The following is a 10813-nucleotide window of genomic DNA, read 5'->3' as shown; positions in this document are numbered from 1 at the left end:
ATAGTTAATGGGTACTTTTATTAACAGTATAGGTAATGGAGACTTTTATTAAAACTTTTAAAAAATATTTAATGGGGCCTTTTGTTAACAGTAGTGTTAATACTAGCATAGCATCTTAATGATCTAGAGCCTGCGTGCAACCATCCAGCAAATTGTGCACACTACTGCCCCCCTGTGGTGTGATGAAGACATTAATGGAGCTGGGACACGTTCTGGTGGAGCTCCTACCTGCATGGTGTCCTCACTACTGTGGAGCAGGTCATTCAGAGACTGGAGCTCAGACTCTTCCTCCTGCAGGGGTCAGAGTTCAGGCAGGTGTCAGGAGTTAAATGAGGACCAAAGCCGCAGACATTTTGTAAAAAGAAGAGTGTCTGGTACAGGTATCGTTCCAGTTCAGACTGGTGACCTCTGTGAGCGCACTGACCCCTGTGATTTTTTTCGTTGACCTCTCTGTGGGTGATGAGGGTGGGGGTGTAGGTGTGGGCGGGGCTGGTGAGGTAATAAAATGAATTGTAAGCAGAAAAATGTGGGTGGTACACAAATGTGGGTGGTGTGTAGAAAAGGCCTCTGTAGGCTTCAATAAGGCCTCAGATGGTCTCTGTGTCAGGCCTCTACAGGCCTCAGTCAAAGGCCTCGGTCTAAGGCCGGGACATCTCAGCTCAATCATTGAGTCTGCATCTTTATTTTCTATTTAAAGTATAATTAATAGGACAACTGGGACTTGGGGAAATATTAAGGTACCACACTGGGTTGCTCTCCTCTGTCCTGACTGGTGCTGCTGTACCTCATTTGTTTGATCACAGTGTCCTGAGTCTTGAGCGCCCCCTGCAGCTGCTCTATGTGTCTAACAGGCATCACACACACTCAGTGAGGCCACATTTCATTACACACATTCATGTAAAGCTATGAGATGGTTCTGTGCACACAGAGTAAGTCTAATCTCTGATCTACATTACAATTACATGGAGAAATTCTGACTTTAGAACAGTGTGTACTAGCTCAGGACTAGGTACTATAACAGAACTGTGTCTTAGAAAAATGAGACAGCAAACCCTTCCTATGGATCATGTGTCCTGTGATTAAAAGGTGTTCTGATTTAGAACGAGCAAATGTGTAGAGTCTCACGCAGACTTTCCTCGTGCACAGATTGGTAACGGTTATAGAGACGTAAGCGTTCCTGTCAATGCTTTTCTGAAGTAGGACAACTCAAGATATTGTACCGACCAGAATCACTGGATATTCTAATAACTATCAGACATAAGCCTCAGTATTATTGGAATTAACAAATGGTATTGCATTTAGTGAGTAATGTTTAAAAATACTTTAAAATATTTCATATATTAACCCATCCTCTGGATTCAGGAACGATTGTGAAATGTGACATTAAATATATCTGGAGATACGATGAGTTTCCTCAACAAGGGGAACTGTTAACTAAGGAAAATTTAGACGATAAAATAAAATACTTTTGAAATTATTTCCATCCCAGGTCGAAAATGTAATATCTTTGTCTGCTCCTCCTGTCTGATCTGTTTGCTTTCTATTTATCCAGACGATATCCAAACTGCAGAAGGATGGCTTTCTGCGCATGCGTATCTACTTCTCCAGTATTAGGCCGGCTCATTAACATTAAAACATTAACAAAAAGCCACGTGGACATTGTCAACTGTTAATTAACCCTTCAGAAGCATGAACTGTTTTTTATTTTACAGTGTGGGACAGGTTGGTCAAGGCCTGTATTTATTTCTGACACACAGCATCGTATAATTTCCCAGTTGGAAACTTGTGCTGTTTCAAGCAGAACAACGTTTCTAAAGCACCCTGGGATTCAGGATGGTAGGTGCTAGATACGCTCCAAAAGGAGATGTTTATTTTGTAGAGGGGTAATGTCAGGAGATGACAACATAATAAAAATAAAAATAATATTGGGGCAGTGGGAGCTCAGTGGTTAATGTGCTTGAGTTGTAGTTAGAAAGCTGCTGGTTCAAGCCCCACCACTGCCAGGTTGCTACTGTTGGGCTCTTGAAGATGGCCTGTAAACCTCAGTTGCTCAAGTTGTACTCAGTCATAATTGTAAGTTGCTTTGGAATAAAAGTGTCAGATAAATGTGAAGACTGAAGGAGGTGTGTTGGAACATCCTGCTCTGGAGATGTTCCCTCTTCCCAGCTGTCTAGTCATCACAGGTTGGTCCTTGTTCAAGTCTCTCAGATCCTTACACTTGCTAATTTTTCCTGCTTCCAACACATGGACGTAAAGACCTGACTGTTCACTGGCTGTCTAATATACCCACTCCAGTTCCTCCTGAATTTACTGTGCTGGGATGATGCATCTGAGCATCAGTGCCACTACATCCTACAGCAGGGGTGAGTGATCTTACCTTCACAGAGCTGGTGTGGCTGCTGGTACACATAATAGACAACACTTTACTTTATTTATGACTTTCACCACTCTGTCATGACTCTTAATACTGCTAAGACAAGCAGGACACAGGACAGTAAAGTGTCTGTTATGTGTAATCCATAAAAATCATGGTTTATAAAAACAGCACATGGTCATGAAACCAGTAATTAAAAACAAGAGTGAAGAGAACAATGACTGGAACCAGAAAATGTTACTTTAGGCAAGACAGCAAATACTAAAAGAAACATGAGTGTAAATACGCACACTAACTAGAGCCAAACAACACAAAGTCACGACAGAGCAGAGAGATGAATGAAAACAATACAGTGCAGGTTACCATCGGAACCACAACCACCAACAACTTAAAAGTTTTATATAGTTTATACTTTTGTAAACAGACATTTAAAACTATTTTAGAAGCTGGTTTAATAAAATCCTGATTTTCTCCCCACAATCATTGAAACTGTCGACATGTTGCTTGCATGGGAGACAAGAAACACTTTTTTTTATTTCTCTGAACTACAAGACCAAGACAGCAATAAAAGTTTATTAAATGATAATCCAATAACATCAGGGGGAGTTTTCTAACACCTACACTTTGAATCCTGTGTTTAATGTTGTTTCTACAGCTCTGACTGAAACAAAAAGCCAGAATGCAGTCTCAGAGGAATGAGAGTCTAATGTAAAATACTGAAGATGAAGTACATTGTTCAATTTGCTTGAAGTCATTTCACATGTGAGAGTGAATGTTTGAACTCTGCTAACTTACTGCCAGCTGACAACCAGTTTATATGAAGCATCGTGCATCAATGTTTTCACTTTTAAGCACATGTTACTATTGTGTGTGTCATTTTATCCAATGTTAGAATATTCTCATTTAGCGATCTTTTACTTTGTTGGACTGGTGTACTTCTTTTATGTCCTTTGTAGTTAAATAAATAACAGTATAGGTAATGGGGACTTTTATTAACAGTATAGTTAAATTGGAGTTTTATTAAGATCATAGGTAATCGGGACTTTTATTTACGGTAAAGTTTATTGGGACTTTTTTATTTACAGTGTAGTTAAGGGTGACTTTTATTATCAGTAATGTTAAGGCAAGCATAGCTTCTTACTGATCTAGATACTGGGTGCAACCATCCAGCACTACTGCCCCCCTGTGGTGTGGTGAGGACATTAGTGGACCTGGTACATGTTCTGGTGGAGCTCCTACCTGCATGGTGTCCTCACTACTGTGGAGCAGGTCATTCAGAGACTGGAGCTCAGACTCTTCCTCCTGCAAGGGTCAGAGTTCAGGCAGGGGTCAGGAGTTAAATGAGGATCCAAGGCTCAGACATTTTGCAAAAAGTTGAGGAGAGTGTCTGGTACAGGTATCATTCCAGTTCTGACTAGTGACCCCTGTGACCCCATTGACCCCTGTGACTTTTTTCGTTGACCTCTCTCTGGGTGATAAGGGTGGGGTGTAGGTGTGGGCAGGGCTGGTGAGGTAATAAAATGATATTGTAAGCAGAAAAATGTGGATGGTTTAAAATAAACTGTGTTTATGTAGAAAAAAGGCCTCTGCAGGCTTCAGTAAGGCCTCAGATGGTCTCTGTGTCAGGCCTGTACAGGCCTCAGGCGAAGGCCTCGGTCTAAGGCCGGGACATCTCATCCTGGCACCGGAATAAATAATATTATCACCATGGGCAGCAGGTGGTTTGAATGAGATCACTTTTAAAAATAAAAAATTTAATAGTTTATGGTTAGATATAATAGTACCAAACTCTAACTGGTAGTATTAAATATCAATTTGCATATGTTAAATAATGCATGATTTGGAAATAATGGTGGAAACCTGAAAGGTACTATGTAAAAAAGAAAAGTGGTTGTGTAACTGTTTATGAAGAGAGTGTATAAAGATCATGCCCTCTTGGGACTGTTAGATATTCTCTGGAATATGAGTGTTGAACTGGAAATAAACACGGGACCTGCTATTCTCTTCAATTAATCATTGATTCTGCATCTTTATTTTCTATTTAAAATGTAATTAATAACGCAACTGGAATTTGGGGAAATATTAACTACACTGTTAATAAAAGTCCCCCTTACCTATAACATTAATAAAAGTCCTGATTAACCAAGTTTTAAGTTTTCAAGTTTCAAAGTTTGCCACATACATACAACCAAACACATTCACAAATTCAAACAATGAACTGCCATGACCACGGCACACAACAGGGTTTAAATACATGAACTTCACAAAACTAGAAACAAGGGACAGGTGTAAGCAATCAAACAAGGTGAGGACAAAACGAAACTATGGAACAGGACTAAACACAAGACAGGGAAAACACGGAAGGAACTGATCAAGACAGTTACAACAGTCACCAATCAGTAGGAAGTGTACAGGCCATTGCTTTGAATGACTTCAGCATATCTGCAGCCAAAGGGCATCACTAGTCTCTCATGCTGCTCTGGTGTAATTTTGCTCCAGTCTTGTAGTCTCTTCCACAGTTTGTTGAGTGTTGTGGGTTTCTTGGCCATAACTTTGTCACCAAGGATTTTCCAGAGGTTTTCTACTGGGTTTAGATCAGGACTCTGGGCTGGTCATTTCATTATTTCAATATTTTCAGTTTCAAGGAACTGCTTTACCCATTTTGCTGTGTGACAGGGGGCACTGTCCTGCATGAAAATTGCTGGCTGAGTGATGAATGCAAGGAAGGAACCATGTGTTGTTGAAGAAGGTTCTGATACACACTTGCATTCACTCAGCCATGTAGCTGTATGAGAGGTCCAACTCCTGCTGCCGAACACATTCCTGAAACCATGACACTTCCTCCTCCACCTTTCACTGACTTCTTTACACACTTTGGGTTCAGTCTTTCCCAAGTTTGTCAACAAACACAATGTTTCCCATCAGACCCAAATAAATGAAACTTGCTTTCATCACTAAAGTGAACTCTGGACCACTTCTCCATTTATTAAAAGGAGTAATAGAAAAATGGCTTGTGTCAAAAATGAAAATAATGTGAGAAAAACTTATAAAAATGAAAATAATTGTGTGAAAAACCCATGCTATAAAAATGAAAGATAAGTGATGGAAAAAACCGGCTCATTAAAAAAAATAAATAACTATGAGATGAAAAAGCGCTCAGAGAGATAAATGAAAGAGCTCAGAATAAAAAGAAAAATGCACATAGAGATTAATGATTAATGAGATTAATAAAGGCTCAGAGTGAAAAGGAAAAGCACCCAGAGGGATAAATGTTAAATGTAGTTTGTTGTGTTAAAGTCTTCTAAAGTCGTCTGTTGTTGTGTTTGTCTAAAAGTGAAGTCAATGGCGTATTAGGTAATCTAAATGTCTTAGAATGGTTTTGTTTTGAAGAACACATAAAATAACCTTATGGATAGTAATTATTGATTGAAACAGAGGGAAGTTGAACTGATTACTGGTTTGAGAGACTTCCGTAGATATAAACTGCTGAATGCCAAACTGGCTATTGACCGAATGGCACAAATTAAATAACACGGAATCTGTTTTTCCTCACTTGTGATTAAGAGAGCGAATGTGCTAAAACATTACCATGTTTTACTTGTCATTGTTTAGCCAGCTATCATTTAAAGAAAAATGAAAAAGGAAGTGATGTGTGAAAGAAGACTAGCTCTATTATTACTGCTAGTCAGAATTAATTAACTGAGCCCAGGACATTGCCGGGAATTGTCCACCAAAGGTGGACTGTAAGGAAACAGTGGCACCGGAGTCCCCTCCTGTCAATGGATGTGAGTGGTAAAGAGTCGACTCTGACGAGCTGCAGATCAGGGCCACTCGGGAAAGTTTATTTTAGTATGGAGGACGACAGTGTCAGCGTTGTGTGGATGAACGAAGCCAACTGATAATGGAAAGTTATTGATTAATTACTCTAGTAAGTAGTAAATAACTTTCCAATATTGGTATGAAATTGATTGTTTGATGCCTCTGATTGTGTAGAAAAAAAAGAGTGAGAGAATAATATTATTCTGTAACACCAATGGGTTAATAACACATTTTATTGATCTCTTGATTTTGATTTTATTATTGATGCAGTGATGGGTAACAATAAAAGTAAGACACAAAAAGCTGAAACAGCTGCACCATCAGGGTGTCAGCCTCGAAAATGGAAGTCGCAGTTATGTACAGACATGAGAATAAATATGGGCCAGACATAACGGCTCAAATAGCATTATGGAGTAAATGCGGATTTCCACCGGGAAGTTGTATGGGGATAAATAAACTACAATGTACACATTATACAGTATAATTTGAGGGAGGCAGAAAAGAAAAGACTGATTACAGTCATTTGGGGAGCATGGGAGAGATGGATGGGGGAGGCAGAAGAGAGAGAGAGGAAAAAGATGGAGTGGGATGCTAACCGCATGTTTCAGATGCTTCAGTCTGTGCAGGTTTCCAAGGTAGACCGCGATACCGACTCCTGCCCACTAATGCCTCACTCTCCACCAGTAGCAGCGGCCCCTGCAGTGCCCACCCCACCAGTTCAACCACCAGCCGAAGAGGAACAAGGGGCTGTGGGAGGAGCTGCAGCACCGGGACCGTGCCAAGGGCCGAGGCAACTCAGGCCGAGGCCAAAGCAAGAAACTCCAGCGATGGTGGTGCAAGCCTATTCCGAAGTCTCTCACCCAGCCTACACAGGATGACCCGGCCCTTACCTTGATGCCATCGCAGCCATGCATGCAGTGGCTCTCGATAGTCAGCCATGGACAGAGGAAGAAGGGGCTATGAGCAGGACGACAGCAAGAGATGACCGATGCTACACATGTGGAAAGAAAGGACACTTCTCAAGAGACTGTAAAACACGGAAGGAGAGGGTCTATGATGAGGAAGCAGACTGATGGGCAGACTCGGGGACGGGTCAACCGCAGCTACAGATAAGAGCACACACACATCTTGCACACCACACCCTCCCAGCACACATGCACCACACTCTCTCTCCCTCATATCTGAAGTATACCGCACCTCCTTACTCTTGCTTGCCACAACTGTCCCTAACAGTGCAGGGTATACGTATGTCATTCCTGGTGGATTCAGGCACTGCTAAATCTGTAATTCAGGCTAGGGAATTAGATGTCCCGTTATCTGGGAAAACATTGACTATGGTAGGGGCCACTGCAAACACTAACCTAGCATTACTCACACCCTCTCCCTTGCCAAAGTGAAGGGGGTCCAAATTTCACCCACACATTCTTAATGTCCACAGTGTGTCCAGTAAATCTGTTGGGATGAGATTTGATGCACAGGCTGTGCATCGTAATCGAGTCCAAACCAGATGGCCTAAAGGTAATTGAGCCAACAGCACAACAGATGTACTCTGATAAAATTGAACCACTGTACTCACACCAGTAGCTGATTGCACAGGAACCCACCAGAACTAAATATGTGCAGATGTCAGATATCCTCAAACAAAGTGAACAAAAAGGGGTAGAAGTAATGAAATTGGAAAACCTGCACTGTACAGCATATGTGTCCGTAGGGCCTCATCATGAGAATGAAAAGGAATGGTTGGGCAAGGAGCTCCCAGGAGAGGTAATTTGCCTTGATTATGTGTACTGGGGAAAGGGGAAGTGCGCAGCCTCAGTGATACTAGCTGAAGGCCCGCCTACTCACCAAAAGGAGCGTTTTGCCGTGGCGATCACAAAACCTCAAATGGGAACATTTGGGGCCTTGGGTAAGAGTAGAACAGGAAGGTACATGGGAAATTAATGAGCAGGGAGAAGAGGTAAATAGCTGCATGGGAACAAGAAGGCAAAAGGTGCAATTTATCCTCAAGGTTACAAGACATGTAGAGGTGGTAGAAGAACACTGGGGATGGCAGGAACAAGCTTCCATTCTTCTTCCTGAGTCCCCCCTCTAAAAAAGGTTCCCAATGTGTTGTGGGCACGAGGGAAGAATGATGTAGGGTGGATTAAAGGGGTATGACCAGTAAAAATCACACCTAAGTCAGATTACAGGATCAAGCAATGTCAGTATGCCCTGAAACCAGAAGCCATAGAAGGCATTAAACCACTGTTCAAAGACCTCCTGGATACTGGAGTGATAGTGCCATGCCCGGATTTGCCTGTAAGAACACCAATTTTCCCTGTTAAAAATAATGTATAAAAATAATGAATGGAGGTTTGTACCAGACCTCCAAGCAGTCAATGCAGCAGTTAGACAAGGGGCCCAAATGTCCGAAACCCACACACAATCCTCTCATCCATACCAGACCTAGCAAATACCTTTTTCAGTGTTCCAGTGCATGAGGATAGCCAGTATTGGTTTGCTTTCCAATTAAAGGGAAAACTTTATACATTCACACGCTTGTGTCAGGGGTATTGTGAAACTCCCACTATTTATAATAATGCCCTCAGAGACAGCCTAGCGCCACTCCAGTTATCGGAAGGCAGTGTGCTATTGCAGTATGTCGATGATTTACTTCTGGCCGCACCCACCCAGGAACAGTGTGGAAGAGATTCCTTGTGCTTACTCATGCACTTGGCCAAGACTGGGCACTGAGCCAGTAGGTCGAAGGAAAGGCATTGGCCACTGACCTTTCATCAGCCATTGCTTTCATCAGCCATTGGCCCACCACCAAAGGCCAGCTGTTTTAATTCCTAGGATCGTGCTCATACTGCCGCACCTTCATTCCTAATTATGCACAATTGGAAGCCCCATTGAGAGCTATAGTCCCAACAGGGGGATCTCAAACCAAGGTGGAGTGGACTCCAGAGGCAGAGGAAGCATTCATGGGGTTAAAACAGTCCCTCCAAACCACACCTACCTTAGGTATACCAAATCCAGACAAGCCATTCACCCAGACAGTTGACGAACGAAATGGGTGTATGACATCAGTTCTCCTGCAGAAGCATGGAGACAGAAAGAGGCCCATTGCTTACTATTCCTGCAAACTAGACCCGGTGGCTGCAGGCCTGCCACTGTGCCTAAGGGCAGTAGTGGCAGCTGAAAAGGCCTTGGCTGCGTCACAAGACATGCTGTAGATGCACTTTTTAACAACCACAAGACACCACACCTCACTGCACAGCGATGGCTAAAATATCAAACTGCGTTGCTAGAAATGTCTAATCTAGTGATGTACAATGCTGAACCCAGCATCCCTCCTACCATGTAACATGACTGTATATCTGTATATCTGTATATATAGATTTATACTCAATTACCCTGTTACACAACAACAACTGTAGATATGTTATTATATAAAATGGATCTGTACATTCTGTAGATTGTGTACATATATACCCAACCATATACATTGTACATTGTGTATATAATCATAATATACATATATTGTACATACATTGTTAATATATTTTTGTACATACATAGAATATATATATTTATCTGCATATATATATTTTTCTCTATGCACCCCTGTTTCTCTTCCTCAGTTTGGACAGAGCACTCTCCACCATTTCACTGCACGTTATACTGTGTATGACTATGTATGTGACGAATAAACCGAACTTGAACTTGAACCTACGCTGGAGGATCGGGAGCTGCATGATTGTGTGACACTAACAAATCATCTCTGTTCCCCTAGGGTTGACCTCCAGGATGAGCCCCTCGAGAATCCTGATTTAGTGCAGTGGGTAGATAGGAGTGCATGCAGAGACTCAGAGACAGGGAAGCTGCAGGTCGGGTGTGCAGTAGTCACTGCACATAGTACTGTTAAGGGAGAACCACTCCCCTCACATTATTCAGCCCAGGCAGCTGAACTGATTGCACTAACAGAGGCCTGTAAAATTGCTAAAGATAAAACCGTCACTATTTATACAGTCTCTACACCTTTGGTGTAGTGCATGATTTTGGCATGATTTGGAAACAGCGAAAATTCCTCACTAGTTCTGCGCAACATATCAGGCACCATCACCGTGTTGCGGCCCTGCTAGATATTATCACCTTACCAACTGCTATAGCTGTGTGTAAGTGCACAGCTCATACTAAAGGCACAGACGAAGTGTCAAAAGGGAATCACCGCACTGACTTGGCAGCAAAAAGAGCCGCCAGGCTTCCAGTGACACTGCAAGCTGTGTCGGTTCCCATTACTCCCACTCTTAAAATATCCCGAATACAGCAGAGTGCCTCAGCAGAAGAAAAGGCCACCTGGAAAAGGGCTGGATGCACTCTCAGTGATAACATTTGGCGTGGACCCGATGGCAAACCTTACCTACCACTTTACATGTTTCCTTATATGGCTACCATTGTTCACAGGTGTACGCACATGAGCAAAGGGGGGCTGACACAACAAATAATGAAACATTAGTATACGAAGGGGTTTACAACTTACTCTAAAAATGTTTGTAGTCGCTGTATTATATATGCACAGAACAATATAGGACGAGGACAATCAGTGCTTCAGGTGGCACACCCTCCACCACAAGAACA

Source organism: Electrophorus electricus, chromosome 22 (genome assembly GCF_013358815.1).
Source record: "Electrophorus electricus isolate fEleEle1 chromosome 22, fEleEle1.pri, whole genome shotgun sequence".
In the NCBI taxonomy this organism is placed as follows: domain Eukaryota; kingdom Metazoa; phylum Chordata; class Actinopteri; order Gymnotiformes; family Gymnotidae; genus Electrophorus; species Electrophorus electricus.
The sequence above is the reverse complement of the archived record's forward strand: the minus strand, read 5'-3'. Positions refer to the sequence as shown.